The 17,808-nt window shown below is 31.0% G+C and overlaps 1 long non-coding RNA gene across 1 annotated transcript in view; it reads left to right on the plus strand.

Moving 5' to 3' along the window:
• LOC129231381 (uncharacterized) overlaps window positions 1–17,573 on the plus strand; it is a 152,131-nt gene extending 134,558 nt beyond the window's left edge. The window contains exon 4 of the long non-coding RNA XR_008581248.1: window positions 17,442–17,573. This is a non-coding gene — a long non-coding RNA (uncharacterized LOC129231381). The remainder of the gene's footprint in view (window positions 1–17,441) is intronic.
• Window positions 17,574–17,808: the final 235 nt, after the last annotated feature.

Genomic DNA, 17,808 nt, shown 5'->3' on the forward strand with positions numbered 1-17,808 from the left:
CAATTGGGAAAACTAGCCTGGTTTAATCCCAATTTCACTTGATACTGAGAGAAAACTTCTAAGGTCTGGATTAGTCTTTACTTAATAGCAATTGAGATTCCGTTTCGGACTAGACTACTTGATTGGATAAAACTGGATTGCTTACATAACATTCTGAGTTGGAGCTATATAAGATAAGAATTCATTCACTGGCACACAGCTAAAATACTGTAAATCTGCTACAGTTTAATGTTGTATGTTGGATGTATTTAACTAAAAAAGTATATTGAATGATAGCGATTTTTTTACAATTAAGATGGATCATGCAAACTTTTACTTTATCTTTGCTTTAGTTTTTTAACAATAAAACAATAGCCCATTTTGACACGCAGCACAAATGGAATTCAACTAGAATACAAGATAAAATGGTGTTAGACATTACATAGTGCAGGATATCAAGCTAATTTGATTTCAGCTTTAATACACTGTCTTAAACAACTATAAAACTAATTATTTATGACTTTATTTCAGTGGCATTGCATAAATTGAAATGAGGAAAAATCATTGATCAAGCTTAATTTATATTTACAATGGTATTTTTTAGAATAATACTGAAAGTTTACTATTTCAGATCTGGAAAAAGTCTTAAAATACAATTCGTGTTTTCATTAATGATAGCTAAAAGCAAAATTAGTTTCCAATTTATTAATCAAAATGTATCTTAAAAGCAAAGATGCTACACATATCATTGATATTAAAAAATATAAATTGGTTCCTGACGTATAGGTTAAATTGTAAATATATATATATATATATATATATATATATATATATATATATATATATATATATATATATATATATATATATATATATATATATATATATATATATATATATATATACATAGACTAAAATTACTTTTAGGATTAATGCTTTAATAGGATTTTAAAGCAATGGGCTACATTAAATGAAGTTTCCCATTCCCAGACCATTTCACGAAGTTCATCTATTTGATTATTAAGATAAATATTCAGCCATATGGTTGGTTCTATTTTTGAAGATTAATTACTTAATTAATTTTATAATATCCCAAAACTATGATTGTTACCACAAGAAGACTTCAAATCAAATTGAATTCCTCCAAACAAAAAAATCAACCACACTGTGAAGTATTCAACTGTCTTATTTTATTTGTTTTCTTTTTCTTTTTTTTTTATTTTTCTTTCTTTTTTTTCATGCCCATTACTTTCAAGGTCTTAAAAATCTCTAGCACTGAGTGACTTGATGCTTAAAAAGCAACTAAGCAATTAGAAATTATTAAACACTGAAATTTGTCACTGAAAAAATATTCGAACTTCGTTTAAAACAAAAATATGCTTAACGCAAAATCAATTTAAGGTATGGTAACACTTTTCGATATAATAATTGTGGTAAAATAATGATGTACAAATCAAATAAAATTTTAAACCTAAACAAAATTTAGTTCTCGATTCTGCATAAATCATGAAAGTAAACTTTAATCGACAGCAGAAAGCGTTAATTTGAGCAATTAATAGAAGCAACGTCATTTTACAGAATTTATCATTCTTGAGTATATGTGTGCCGCATGTAACAAAAAAGTCTTATTCTGATAATGTTCATGTGCGCTGAAAATTAATTTGATGCATCTTAAAAAGGTATTTTATAATTTTCATATCATCTCAAAATTGTCAAAATAAACAAAATATAACAAAAAGTGTACCCTCGTGTAATATAGCCCAAAATTCCTAGTTAATGTCGAAGTGAAAGGAAGCCGACAAATAGTTTCTTTGAGCTTATCGTCAAATTCAGAGTGACATGGATTCGGAAAAATTCCAGTTTCCAAAGAATTTGTCAACATACTTTTTTCAACCGCCTGAGTTTTGTTGGATCCAGTTTGTATGAAAATCCATCTAGAAAATTTCCAGCTACTCCATTCCTAGCTTATTACTAAAGTTGCAAACTACTCTGATGCATCAATAAAAAGGATATTTTATAATTTTGGCTAACTTTTACTTATGCATCTCAAAATTGTCAGAATATTTTAAAACAAAATATAGTAACAATTGGACCCTCGTGCAATAGCATAAAAGTACTAGTTAATGTTAAAGTTAAACGGGGGGGGGGGAGACAAATTGCTTCACTGAGTTTATAGTTAAATTCATCGTAACATGACTTTTGGAAGATTCCAGTTTCTAAAGAATTAGTCTCCAAGATAATCTTTTTCAACCGGCTGAGATTTTTTTAGGCCCAGTTTGTAAGAAAAGCCATCTAGAAAATTTCCAGCTACTCCATTCCTAGCTTATTAATAAAGTTGCAAATTACTTTGATGCATCTGTACAAAGGATATTTTATAATTCTATCCAACTTTTACTTATGCATCTAAAAATTGTGAGAATATTTTTAAAAAAAATATAGCAAAAATTTGACCCTCTCATAATGGCATAAAAGTGTAGTTAATGTCAAAGTGAAACGGAGGAAGACAAATTGTTTCTCTGAATTTATTGTCAAATTCAGGGTAACAGGGTTTTAAAAGATTCCAGTTATGGAAGAACTAGTGGCTAGGTTGTTTTCACAACCGTTTGAGATTTTTTGGACTCTGCTTATAAGAAAATCCACCTAAGAAATTTCCGGCTACTCCATTCCTAGCTTATTATTAAAGTTTGAACTAAATTGATACAGCTGTATGAAGGATATTTTATAATTTTGACCAGCTTTTAATTATTTATTAAAAATTATCAGAATATTTTGAAAGTATAGCAAAAATTGGACCATTATGTAGTTGTATGAAAGTCTAGCTTATGTCGAAACGAAAGGGAGATCGACAATGTTTTTCTCTGAATTTATAGTCAAATTTAGCGTAACATGGCTTCTGAAATATTCTTGTTCCGAAAGAAATAGTTGCCAAGGCATTTTTTTTAACCGCCCGAGATTTGTTGGACCCATCCTATAAGAAAATCTCTATAAACAATTTCCCTCTTCTAAATTCCTAGCTTATTACTATAGTTACAAACCAATGTCTAAAAAATATAAACCCTGATTTTTAGACGAGTAAAAAATCATAAGTGTTTACTACTTTCAAAACATCAAAAGATAGTGCAGTGCTCCCAAAACAACTTTTTAGGTTACAAATTTGTTTTACGTGTAATTCTTCTTTAAAAGAATTCAGATGCTTTAGGTGGTTTACTTGTACGAAACTTGAGCAATAAATAAAATGAAACTGCACTACAAAGAGAACTTAGTATAGTTCCGAAACGAAAATTGTCCAAAAAGCTCACTTACTGCAAGTACTATTTTTTTTATCCCTCAACTTCGTTACTTCGTATTTATGAATTCAAATATACTCACAAGTTGGCAAATTCCCTTGCTTGATTGTAATTCAAAATTCCACTAAGCATTTATTGAAATTTAATTTGATTTCAATCTAAAAGGTAAATTTATAATTTTAGACGGTGAAAACATTTTAAAAATGTTTTTTGAATGTTCTGAAAAAAGTCTTATGCTTCTCCCAGAGTATTTTAGATTTGATTCTTTAATACGAAATCAAAAAAAGCTGTAATATCACATAATCTAATACATAATTGTTCTGATCTTAAAAATATTAGCTTATGAGACTAAAGTTCAGTTACCCATTAAAAAAAAAGCACTGTTTGACATTAGTTTTAAAGGAGACTCCCTGAAATAAATGACTGATAGTCTTCCACACTTAACTTCTAAAGTTTTATGCCATACTAAGAAAATTATTTGTTTGTATTAAGTTTAAACTTTCCCGAAGAGAGCGGCATATTTGCTTGCCTTATAAGATGTTTTTGTATGTTTTTATTTCCGAAGAATTTTAAATGATGGAAAACCAAAACCTACAATATTTATTTTACTCTTACTGTGTACTATATCAATTGCAGATCTGAAATGAGCATTGAAATGAAATCGTATTTAATGTTTAATAAATAAGTACTCAACTTTGCAACAAACTCATTAATGATTATAAAAAGGCACAAAAAATATAACTTAACTATACTTCAAAATTTTTAAACATGAGGTACAAGAATTATACACATATGTTGTGCTTTTAGGGGGAGATGGTTATAAAAACATACGAAGTGAATTTTTAACAGTTTTTATGTTATATTAAAATTCTATTATATTATAGAATATTTGGCATATGATATTTTGACAATTTTTAGAAGTTGCAATTTCAATTTAAGAGCAACTAGTACATTATCAAACGCTGATGCTATATATAAATGAATTTCTCAGTACGGGTAAAAAATTAAATAACGAAAAAAAAATATATATATATTGTTTTGATTCCCATTTTTAAGACTTATATCTGCTTTTATGAAAGCAATTACGAGCAGAAACCTTTTACCTTAGTCACAGTTTTAATTTATTTAGTAATTTTTCTACATTGAAATGTGGCAATTACAAGCATAAAATGTGGGAAAATATGTGTGATGATAGTAATGACTTTATGAAAAACAACACTATAAATCCACAAATTTGGCACTTATAACGCATAAGTAATCGCATTTTTGCAGCAAATTTGGGCATTTATTATTACTTTTCTTACGGTTACTTCGCAGCACAGAAGTATTTTTTTCAGTTCTTATGGTAAGGACAGCCAGAGGTACGGAAAATGCTGACGGATAAATAAATAGGATAAATTTAAAAATATTTTTAAAAGTTATTCTTACTACTTTAAAACCTTATTTATGCTCTATCAGGCCCTTCCCAAACTTTACAGCCAGCGGACCCCTTTCATTGACCAATATTTAGTACGGACCCCCGAAAAGTGTATAGATACTTTTAGTTTTTAGTAAATTGAACTTCATTAAGTTCGCCATTTCTCTTTTGAGGTGACCATCATCGTTTGAAAAAAGGCACTAGGTAGGTAGTTTACAATGCAGTTAGTTAGAATTTTTATTTGCAAATTCAGAAGTACAAAAATCAAGTCGAGAAGACAGAGACCAATTGGTAACAAATGGTTAAAATTCAAAATTGAGCATTGAATTAATTAGAAGAGCAGGCACGGATCCAGAGGAGGGGTCATTGAGGTCATAACCCCTCTTTAAGTAATCAAAGAGAACTTAAAGCTGTTTTGGGGACTTATAGTTCGAAAAAAATGGTCCAGACCCCAAATTTATGTGCAAGAATAACTTATGACCCTTCTTCCGGAAATGACCCCTTCCGAAAGGAAAATCTGGATCCGTCCTTTGGATAAAAGTGATATTCTTATAGCTGGCATAATTTTAATACATTGGGCTTCAATTAAACTATTCCGGAAGTTAGGTTTGAGGGTGTGGTGCAGTCTGAAAACATTTAAACTCACATGACGACAGGCTACATGGTTTTGTTAATGTAGAAAACAGTTCGACCCCCCTATGCACGATCTTGCAGCATTGTATCTCGATATGTCGAGAAGTAGTGCTCAAATGGCAGTTCTATACCTTGAAGATCATCATTTTGCTTGTCAAATGCAAAGGTATTATTTAAATATCGTCTAACTTTTTTTGTACAGTTTTTTCCGATCCCCTACTAACTATCGGCGGACCCCCAACGGCTCCGCGGACCACAGTTTGGGAAGTCCTGTTCTATCACTTACATTCAAAAAAAAAAAAAAAAAAATTGAAGCAATCCATCAATTTTGTATTAAAAATATCTTTGAAATAAACAACAATTCTCATGTACAGTGGCGCACACAAGAATTTTGCAAGGGGAGGGTCCGAGATCGAAAGCCTCATTCTCATATCATACCCCAATTCGCTGTCAAGCATATTGAATTTATTTAATCAATTCTCGAGAACGAAAAACAGTAAAAAATAAACTACTGAATAATAATTAACATTATTTAAGGAAATGGGCTTAAATAAATAATCAGAAAGCAAAATAATTTACGCTTTTACTTTTTTTATAATTAAAAATTGATTCAAGTTCATAGAATGTAATTTTAATCTGTAATTACAAAACTAAAAATATGGTTATTACATTGTATTCATTTATAACCCCCATTTTGCTTCTTAGAGACAATTCATTATAGGAAAAGTTCACAATATTTTTTAAATCTTTTAACATGAGGATTTTATTTTTTCACTTATCATTGGAACTGAAAATATTTTTACCTTTGTTTGAAACTATTCTACGTACAAAATACATAAAATCGTAATCAATCAGGAAAAATATCAAGACTTATGGGAGGGGTCCGGACCCCCTGGACCCCTCCCTTGTGTGCGCCACTGCTCATGTATATCCAGGTCCACCATAAAATATGCTCCCCATAATTACTCCCCACTAAGATATTTAAAAAAAAAACCCACCAAATTGACCTTTTTTTTTTTTTCGTCTTTTTTTTTTTTTGATATGTTTTCTAACTTTTTTTTCAGTGTAAAATCGACCTCACTTCTATAAGCCAGACCCCTGTCCGAAAAAAAAATTTCACGTTGTAAACAAAAGTTAAGAAAATTGGAAACATCACATGCTGCATACGAATCGCATCAATCCTGCGCAATTTATATTTATTCCAGTTATACTCACAGATGTAATTAATATTCAAAATGCAATTTAGTATGTTGATGATATAGTATTAAAGCACATTTTATCTTTTTGGGGATGCACCGCTCCCATTATTTATCACTTCTTGATACGGTTATAAGCAATGGGGGCCGTGTAACCCTCGAAATATAAATACATATCAATGCTATATTATACCTGTGTCTAAGTAAATTTTCATCTTAGGTATATCTGTGAATTTAACTTCAATAAACATAAATAATACGAGGATGTTTTTTGCTAACGATCTGCGATGCGTTTTATAAGCAACATTCGTTGCTACGAAACATTTTTCCAAAAAAAAAAAAAATTACAACGTAAAATTTTTTTCTCACAAACGGAGAACCTAGAAGTAAGGCTGATGCTTTGGTTTCACACCAAAAAGTTAGAAAAAAAAATGTAGAAAAAATATTGTTCTTGATGGGTTTTTAAATATTTTAGGGGGGTCTCCATGAGTTTATAAAAATGATCATGCTGTAGGAATTTTCTCTTCTCTAGCCCCTCAGCGCTCCCCGCCCTTCAAATAAAAATAATGGCTATGGCAAAAATTGAAAAATAAAAAAGAAAAAAAAATACTACCTTTAAAATGGTTTGGGTACTGTAGGAAAATGGTGTACGTACGTAATTCAGGTGGTCATTCTGCATAAGAATCAGCAAGAACGGTGTCCGAAGCCTTTTCAGAGGTTGTTCCTTTTTCTTTACTTTTCTCTGCTCTTTTATTTTATGTTTTTTATGTATTTATTGATTTTGTCGCTCAGTGTTATTAAAAATGAAAATTTCTCACGTTCCCTATCTAATAAGTTTCACAGTTCAAAAGTGTTGTCAAAATCTTTGCAACACCTGAAACTTATCTATCTATAAACTGATGAAAATTTCTGCGAAGGCAATAAATATGGCTTTTTTTAACAAAAGTTATTTCGATGGTTATAAACATCTTTACTGTGTTTTAGGGATAAATTTTAGCTGTTGAAAACTAACACTCATATTTTCTCCTAATATATTCCCGAAGCTTCTACTCCTTCAGGAAATTTAAATATATTAAATTTGCACTTCAGTAACAATGAACTTCGTAACAAATATTCTGACTGAAAATTTGAGACTCGGATCATTCCACTAAAATGTCAACCTGTAGGCCAAAATTTCAGACTCAATCAAGATCAATGTGTTATACATCATTTTAGATCTAACAATCTTAGTTTTCGAATCTGGTAAATTCTTTTTCAAGATAAATGCCGTGCGTGGAATAATTACTGCTTGAAGATCTTTAACAATAATTTGTAAATTTCAACTATATAGCATTCAGGAAACGTGACCTGTAATTTTTGCAACAAATAACTCTATTTTTAACACATACTTGCGGACTTTTCTTGGGATTTGTTTTATGGAAAAAACGGCTGCTCAAAAATAAGAAAAAAAGAGTTAAAGCAGAGAAAAAATGGCAGGTAAACAAAAAGAAAATGACAGGAAAAATCAGCAGAGCGTATGCAAATATTACGATAATAAATAAATAAATAAATAAATACAAAAATAATTTTTAAAAAACGATAAATAAATATAAAAGACTGAGAAATCAAAAATGAGATCACGAAATCAGAATCAATTGCTGGGAAGCTAGTAAGTTAACTTTGTATAGAGATGCAAAATAATGCAACTTCAATTTTCTCAACATGCGAAGTTTACGGAAAGATTCAGAAAGCATGCTCTTCCAAGTAATCCCAGGAAATAATAGGGTCGTATATGTTATCTTGCTAAATAATAATATTAATAATGGAATTACTATGGCAGAAATGAAAGTCAAAAATTTCCTGGAAGAAGCCTTCTTAAAAAAACAATCCTTAGAAATGATTTTTTTTTCGTAAAGAAAATTACATTTGTTGATAGTTTTCTGGAAAAAGTAGCTCCGCTTGTGAGTGGTTAACAAAAATGTGTTGTAAAGACGCACGATAGAAGTAAAACTTTCATATTTTCTTCTTTTTTACAGTCTAAACTGTCATTTCAACCCTACGTTTTTCTCATGTCAAGCTCTTGTTCTTTCTCCGCCTGACTTAGGCATATTCACATGATGATTGCATATTTTAATGAAGAAAATAGGTCATGAACATTAATACAAAAAGGAAAAACTCGAAGTCCGCCTTTTAACTGTTGCCAAAACAATAAAAAAAAATAATAGTACCTAATATTAAAGTTAATTTTGATAATAAAAGTTAACAAGCAAAATTCAAGGCAAAACGTTAACTTGTGAATTGCGCTCTTAAACTGATGACTTGAATCAAAGAAATCCTCGAAAACCTGCATTATTTGAAACGTTTTAAGGTACAAAAATCCACTAATATATGCTTAAGTTAAGCCTTGAAATTAAATTGTTAATTTTATTAACAAAACTAAATTTATAAATACTATCACTTTTCATTATTTTTTTGCCGCAATTAAAAGACAACTATGTCTTTCCAGTCCCAAAAAAAGGTAGGAGGAAAAAAAATACATTTTGCACAAAGCCAATGAAAAAGCATTTATTTCATCCATAGTTTTCTTGCATGCGATATTAAAAACTTCGGAGTAAGAAGGGACAGCTCCACTATTGCTCAAAGAGAAATGTTAGTAAAATGTTTAGGCATTCATGGTTGACTTGCTAAATTAACATTTGTAGTTCAGGACATGAAATTTTCCTTTCTTTGAGGATAACTCTGAATAAAGTTAAAGGACTTTTATCAGTTATAGTAATTTCAATTTGCATTGTATTGTTTAAAACATTAAAAATATAGACTGCAAACCTCTTTCTCTAGTTTTATTCCATGCGAAAATGAAAATTTCGGTCAAAATGAGCAAGTATTATGAAAAATTCTATCCTTCTTGAACCAGATATAGGGTCTTTGTTTTTGAACCAAAGACAGGGAATATTTTAAAGTTCTATTTATAACAATTACCCCCCCCCCCTTTTTTCAACTAGCATTAATTTTTGCATTTTTGTCGAGATATTCCAGAAGAATAAAAGTTCAATAAACATAAGTTATGCAATTGCTAACAGAAGGAAAAAATAGCTTTGAAAGAGAATATGAAATATAAATGAAATCATTACAAAGATGCTATTGTAATTATAAAATTAAAACGAGTCTTAAAACTAAAACTTTACTCGGGGCCCTATTTCAAGCAGATTTATGGCGAGGACAAAAACTGATGTACCTGCGAGTATACGGGGGACTCGGCGTCCCCCCCCCTCCGTTTTTTTTTTCAAACGCATATATAAGTAAATAGAGATAATGAATTCAGCTTCTGGTTAAGAAGGGAGAAGGAAGTCATTACTATATATAGATTCAAGTATTAGCAATATGAACCTAATCGTAAGTAAAATATTCTCTCAGAGACAAGGGATCCAGGGGTTTCTTACCTGGACATTTTTAAAAACTTTAGTTTTAAAAAACGCAGTTTTGGACGATCTTTGGAGTTGGAGGAGTTCAGGACCCAATTTTTCGAAATTGAAACTCCAAAAAGGCAATTATAAATTGCCTTCGACCATTTTAGGGAAAGTGTACTACAGAGGGGGATCTTTCCCAATTATTTTTCGAAATTAGTTCAAAAATGGCAGTTTTGGCAATTTTAGGTGATGATAGAGGAATTAGAGAATCGAACCCCTTTTCTAGAAACTTTTCAAGATTGAAGCTCCCAAATCGTTTATTTTTACCTACCTTCGATGACGTTAGGAGGAGGAATTTTCAGGGACTCTCCCTTTGAAAATTTTTGAAATTGTCGCTTTAAAGTGCAATTTTAGATGATCTTTAGTAACATTTTTGGGAGGAGTTTTCTTTTTTTTTAGATTGTAATAGATAATGTATTGAATTTTATTTGAGAAAGGTTTCAAAAGACAGTAAACTTCACACACTAAGAGGACTGACATTTTGTCCCTTAAAGGTGTCCCTTGTTTGGAGATAATTGTGTTGATGCATACGCTGTGTATTAACTTTGTATAATTTTATTAAAAAACATAAATTTTTAACACTTAATCTACATAGCTGAAAATGTTTCATATATACTGATAAAAACACTCGCGTTATTTAAATTTCAAAAAATATTTTTTTAATAATAAAATTTCCGACCCCGCATTGATGAATGATTTTAAGTCGTCACGATGCACCCTATCCCTCTTAAGAGTTCTCAAAAAGTTAATTGAAACACCCTGTATATTGTTTCTCAGACTATCACTTAAAAAAAGAGTCCCTTAATCGGAGCCAAATACTAGAAGGTCCCTATTCAAAGGGATTGGGAATAGAAAAATTATTCCTTTTTCGGAGGTGTCCCTTAAAACAGATACTATGGTCTATATTTTCCCATCAACAGTTAAAATGCCGCCCCCTTTCCGAAGAAGAAAAATCCAGGGCTGAAAGCCGTCCCACATCCTTGTCAGATACTCCGCTCAGTGGCACAGTGAAGGAGAGGGGGTGACTCCCCCCCCTCCCAGAGCTATCGCTTTTAACATTAACATGCAGTAGCTTATGCATATGAAAGGACTGTTTTGATTTTTAAAAAAACAACCTTCAGAAGGTATTTTTGATCAAAAAATCCCCTTCAAAAGGAATTTTTGATCAACAAATCCCCTCCAGAAGGTATTTCTGATTTAAAAAAATAATAAACTTCAGAAGGCATTTCTGGCTGCGATAATGACTCCGTTGCTGTGTAGAAGTATTAAGCAGTCCAAAAGAATGCCGTCTTCACGCAAAATTTTTCTTTTTTGAGAATAAAGGATTGTTTCTTTTTCCACCTCTAGTTCGATTCTTACTAATTTTTCTACGAAGAGATTATTATTGTATTGACTTAAATATCTCTTCTTTTTTTTTTTTCAAAATTATTTTGGCAAATTGCCGCTCCTCTTGCCGTTGCGCCCCTGGCGGCAGCCTCTTCCGCCATCCCCTAAATACGCCATTGTGGACTTGTTGTAAGGAACATGCATGAAATAGACTGATAGTCATACAACAGTCTAATATTTTTTTTTAATTACAAGCATCTTTTATTTTCTTATTTATTTATTTTTAATTTTTAACTTTTTTACAGTATAGCCCTAAAATGAGTTTGTTCAGAAAGAAAGCAATTTCCTTAGAGAGGTGTTTCTGACAGTTTTATTGTGTTAAAATAACTGTCGCTTGATATAAGGAGTTGAATTTTTGAATGCGTGACATCACTTAAGGAAGATTGAAAGATGAAAATGACATTTAAAGTACTGCTAGACAGACTTTTACTGTAACACGTGCGTGTGGCAATGCGCAAAAGTTTTTATTACTGTGTTCCTTTATATTAAGGGTTGCCTTCAGTTTTTGAATTACAGTATTGTTTCAAAAAATGATTAAAAGTTTTAAAAGTTAATTAATAAAATCATATTTTTCTTTATTTGTATGGATTTAGCAGAATCGTTTATGTCTTTTTTCTCTCATTCTCATCATCATTTCCTTTCATTTCGCTCTCGTTTTAGTGTAATATTTCTTACATTTGTGTGTTACAAATACTTAATCAGCATTTTTTGCTACTTATCTTAAAAAACTTTTTAAAATATAAATTAGTAAATAAGTAAAATATAAAACTTAAGGATTGTTTGAGCACTTTTTTCACTATATTACACCAAAAATGTATTGAAAAAATGCTGGACGAGTACAACTTTTTACAATCATTTAAAAATATAAACTATTTTTAGAGGAAAAAATTCAAAATGGGATTACTGAAGTAATTGCCACAGTCCTTGAAATAGTTTGGGCTCGTTTTAAATAAACAACAGTGACAAAAAAAAATGAATCTTATCATTTATTATGAATCCAAATTAAATCAATAATCGTTAATTAATAGGTAAAAAATTCAATTATTTTTTTTACTGTAAAAGGGTTCAACAAACAATTGAAAAAAGATAAAATTTGTTGTTGTTGTGAATGTGAATAAATAAATTGTGATTTAATGTGATTACACATCTGTGCAGTTCTGAGCAAAAAAAGTGTTTTGAGACGAAAAGTCTTTTTGGAGAAATAGTGGAAATTCGTTTATTCTAAGCAAGTACTAAAAAGTCCGAAATCAAAATTTGCTATGAATATAACATAAATCGGTTATTGTGTGAGCTGAAAAACTAATGCTTTAACAAAGAGGTATGCATATGGACAGAAACTTTAAACTTCTCAAAATCTGTGTAAAAGCCCAAACGAAGTAAGATTGAAATTCGTTCAACAAGCAATGAAGTCTAGGAGTGACATTTGTTATGAATTTAAATGAGTAAACAATTTTGATTTAAGGATTCCCACAGGGATACAATTTTACTATGTAGGATCATAAAAGTATGTTTTCAAAGTGTACGCAAAAGTACTTACGGATCAATGGTGCAGTTTGTTTATTAAAGAACTACGAAAAAGCTAACCTACATTTTGTTATGAATATAAAATAAATCAGCAATTCTGTCTTAGTGATGTGACATAGATATAACTATGCTTTTTAATAGAAAACAAATTAATTCTTCAAAGCGTCTTTACTGGTTTTTACAAAGCAATTGTACAATCCGTTCATTAAGAAAAGTCAAAAAGGGGTATTTCAGGGGTGTGAAGTTGGAGTCAAACTGGTTCTGGGAGATTGGAGTAGGAGTCGAACTGGTTTAGGATAGATGAGTTGGAGTCGGAGATTTTAAAACGCGAAAAGTTCCAGTTTCACATGCATTGCGACTGTAAAAAATATCAATTTTCTGATTAAATACTTTAATATGGACACAAGAATAGTACTGGTATAATACATTAATTTTTTAAAGCCTATGACGATGCAATGGGCGAAGAGAGAATATACGGTGAAACCATTAAGATTAGAATATTATATTCCAATTTTTCCTAATGACAGCACCAAGAAAAAAGAAAACCTTTAACTTAAACTATTACCGCTAAACATAAAATAAACCGATTACGAGTCATTAAATTGGTACATGAGTACCTTTCTACGAAAAGTACAGCTTTGGGTTGCATCAAGCTCTGTTTCGCATTATAAGTTCTTATTATGGGAAAATCGGAAATAATAAGATAGGAGAGAAAGGATTATACACGATTTTCAAGAAAATAAAAGTACATTATTCAAGAGGCATCTATGAGTAGCCCCTTAAAGAGCAGCCAGAGAAGTTAGCTAAATTATGCGTAAATTCTTCCAGGACCTATGAATCTGAAAGTAGTTCCAGGTAGCGAGAGTTCACGAAAATATTAGCCAAGGAAGTGAGACTAAGCATGTGTTTTTAGTTTCAGGCTTTAACAAGAACACGGGAAAGGAGTCATTAATTATCGTGAAAAATGGCGATCTATTGGATGCTGAAGCTCTTCTGCAAGACATCGATCCAGCTATTGCTAATGTAGCTATTTGGAGAGGGGGGTGCGGAGATGGTCAGAAGAGCAGTTTGTGGCCAGTTTCGACGACGGACGTTTCACCGGTGGGTTGGGGAGATGGGGGGGGGGGGGCAGCGCTTGCGCCTTATTGCCCCTGGAGAGGCGGACATTTTTCTTCGTCTTGGAACAAAGTTTCTGTGAGATCGATTCATGGCAAAATGCCAAACTAAGGGCGGCCGGAAAGAGAGGACCAGGGATAAGAGCCCTAAGAAGAAAAATGGAGAAGGGAAAATTCATTAAGGTCCCTTGCGTCAAGATGATAAGCAGAAAAGTTCATTTAAGTGTTAAAGTTTGATGGAGTTGGAAAGTTTTGGCTTTAAACTAATAGTTTTAAGCTGCTTCGATGCTTTTCGACTGATTTACCGTCAAAATCGCAGCAGCGGAGGCTGCATTTTTGAGATGCTCCACAGATGGAGTTTTGAATATGCATTTCGGGACATTTTGTTTAACTTTTTAAAAAAACAGGGAGTAGCTTATCGCTCAACTTCGGGCTCTAGCTAAACTGGAAATAAATTAAAAACTCTCTTACCAGCGACAAATCATGAATATGCATGACTGGCCTGCTCGAAATAAATGCTCGTTGCCTGGATTTTTGTTTACTTACGGGAGCTCGTACAATGTTTTCTCCTCCATTGTCTTCCAAGTAAACAATTCCTCAATGCGGGTTATGTAGATTCTTTTATTAATCGCTCGGACTTTGTTTGGGCAGATCTAAATGCAACAATGTACGTTGAAGAGAAAATGGATAAATTAGATGACATTCCTTATTCCTTTTACGTTTTAATGGAAATGATACGTAGAATAAAATATCCATTTGTTTGAATACACTTCGTTATTGATAGTGAAATATTTCCTTTGTTTGATCAGATAAACAGAAAGATGCGTGTTTAGATTTCAATAACGGATATTTATTGTACTCTTATTATATTCTATTTGCAGTAATGTAAGAAAACAGAAAAATGTCAAACCATATAAGTCAATACTTCATGAATTGCGTTTTAATCGAAAAATTATCAAATTACATAAATACTGATTTGTTGAAAATAATGTGGTATTTTTATAAACCAAACTAAAGTCATATAGTTAATTATAATCTTAAGAATAATTTATTAGTCAATTTCGCTTATAATAAGTTATGAAATCACAGCGACTATAGTGTAATTGGAGTAAATCATATAATTACATTCATTTAAATAATTTACTTCAAATCTTTTCATAGATTAAATGTTTTCCTATCATAGCATTTCTATATTGTTTTGCTTTTATCATGTTTTTATTTATTTATTTATTATTTATACATCATATAAATCATACGAAATTTCCATTTGCATACTTGAAAAACATCGTTACACCATATCAAACAGTTTTTGAGCAATCGCGAATTGTATATTAAAGACTTACGGGAATGGTCGTTTTGACACGAAAAAAACATTTTTTGCTAAATGATCCTCTCTATTTTCATAAACAGCTTAATCCTTCCTGAACATTTCCTAAATCATCATGCTGCGTAAAAATATAAAATATTCAAGAAAATAGTATTTTTTTATTTTAAACATAACTAATGGGTTATACCCTTATATCTAAAAGTGCGGACAGTAGCCATTTTGAATTTTTTGATAAACTAAGAAATGCAAATACGTTTACTAATACTGAAACAGCAGAAACTCAAATATGCCTCATAAGAACATATCATTACTAGAACTTGAAGCATTTATGTTTTTGTACATAAAAAAATCTCTGCATCTTTTAAAGAACTTACATTTATTATAAATATAATTATATTTAACTATTTCTTACAAATGTATAACATTTTATTGGGAACTATGTAGATTTCTTCTCTTAGAACCAAAATGACCCCTGTCGTATTTCTAGGTATACAAAGATCACAGTAATTCTAGTGTTAGCTCACTTGACGGAGGTTCATGTTGCTCTGATTTTTCAGATTACCATGACAACGAGAGTAAGTCTAGCTCGTTGTTACAATATTTATTAAGATGTCACGTTTTCGTCACCATGATAACAATTTGATTGTGTTTATTCACGGCTTAGCTAAAACAGATTTTAATTTTAAAAAGAGGGAGGGGGCAAAATTATTTTTTTTCTGACAAAACATTTAGTTTCAACAGAACGAGTAGGGTCTTCTCTCAACTCGTAATTGCGTAAAACATAATTTGAATTCAAGATGTCAGAAATTCAAATTTTATTTTCATTTTTGTTTTGGTCTAAATAATTAATACATAAAGCGAAAAAGACATCTAGAAATCTGGAAAAGTAAATAAAAATATAAATAATGAGTTATTTGTTAATATTAAAGAATTAGATAAAAGAATGAATAACTGAAATAGAAGAACAAATAAATAAATAAATCGAAACGTTTTTAAAGTGCAAGGTTTTTAACTTTTACTCTATCACATGCAGGGGCGTACACAGGGGGGGGGGTGATGGGCATCTGTTGGCCCGGACCCGAGCTTTAAGACTTTAAGAGCCGATATTGAGCCAAATATTTTTAAATGAGGGGTGAAATATGTGTAGGTAGGTGTAAACAATATGCAGGGAGTTCGTAAAAGTTATTTGTGATGGACGCCAAAATTTTTGTGCACGCCCCTCATCACAAGCCAGTGGAATAAAGACGCGTTATTCGTTTTATAACTTTCAGAAGTTAATTCTTATTTACCTTTTAGCGCTGATATTAAAAAAAAAAAACTATGTTATTTTTCACCCCAATTGTGGCATCACTCGAGACTTTTGCACCACTTTCGGATTTCAGAGTTTACTTAAAATATTTTTTTCATAGTTTATTTATATATATTTTTTGACTTTTAATACATTGTTTCGAAATACGTGAGTTGTCTGAAGTCGTATGTAGGGGCAGTTAGCGTGTACATAAATTTTGGGGCCCCCATATTGTTTACCCGTGCTTGCTACATAGATTTTATCCCTCTTTTTGAAAAACTTGGGGCCCCCTTGAGGATTGGGCCCGGGCCAACAGGTGTCCTTTCTCCCCCCTCCACTGTATAGGGGGCATTTTGATACTCTACTGCATAATAAAAATTGACACATCTGGCTAGCTCTATTGTGATTTTTTAAATGAATGATTCAATAAACACTCTCCCTCTTAATCAACACATTGATGAAGAAGTGTGAAAGTATTCAGTTTTAGTCGAAGCACGCTTTGACTATTCATGCTGTTACAATTTTTTCCTTTTACGTCATTCCATGAAGCTCATCAGAGTCATATAAAGGTATGGTGAAGCTTGACGCTGAGAGTGTTTACTAATTTTTGGGAGTAATAGTGATGTGTTATATTAGCGCTGAGTTGTGTTTATTTAGTAGAGTTATTGGTATAATTTGCTTGTACATCTTGGATTACTAAAATATTTACATTAATTTCCTGCAGGGATCCAACGTTTAATTTACTGATTTTTACTACCATCGCCAGATATTTTTGCAAGTCATAATAAATCATAAACTTTGCATTTTTATTCCTAGCTCTTAATCCTTATCATTTTTTTTCAGATGACGTAAATATGCAGAAGTTATTGTCAAGCCTGTGAAAAGAAAATCTATTGTTAAACAATACATCACTGTAAAAAAACGTTTTGTATCATATATTTATGTGTGTTTAGTTAATAAAAAATATAAAATTTGAAAAAAGGTTTCCATTTATTGTTATTCAAAGAAACAATTAAGTATTTGAATTCAAAAGAGAAAACGCTTTAAATTATAGAATATAGTATAGAAGGATACTGATGCTTTAGTAACAATAACTGATGTAAGTTTCAACAATATAAATAAAGATAATATTATTCCACACAAATATTCGTTCATTTGTGTATTGTTCTATAAAGTAATAAAAAGGAAAAAGTTAGAAAAAAAATCCATA

The sequence above is a fragment of the Uloborus diversus genome, chromosome 10, assembly GCF_026930045.1.
Source record: "Uloborus diversus isolate 005 chromosome 10, Udiv.v.3.1, whole genome shotgun sequence".
Classification (NCBI taxonomy): domain Eukaryota; kingdom Metazoa; phylum Arthropoda; class Arachnida; order Araneae; family Uloboridae; genus Uloborus; species Uloborus diversus.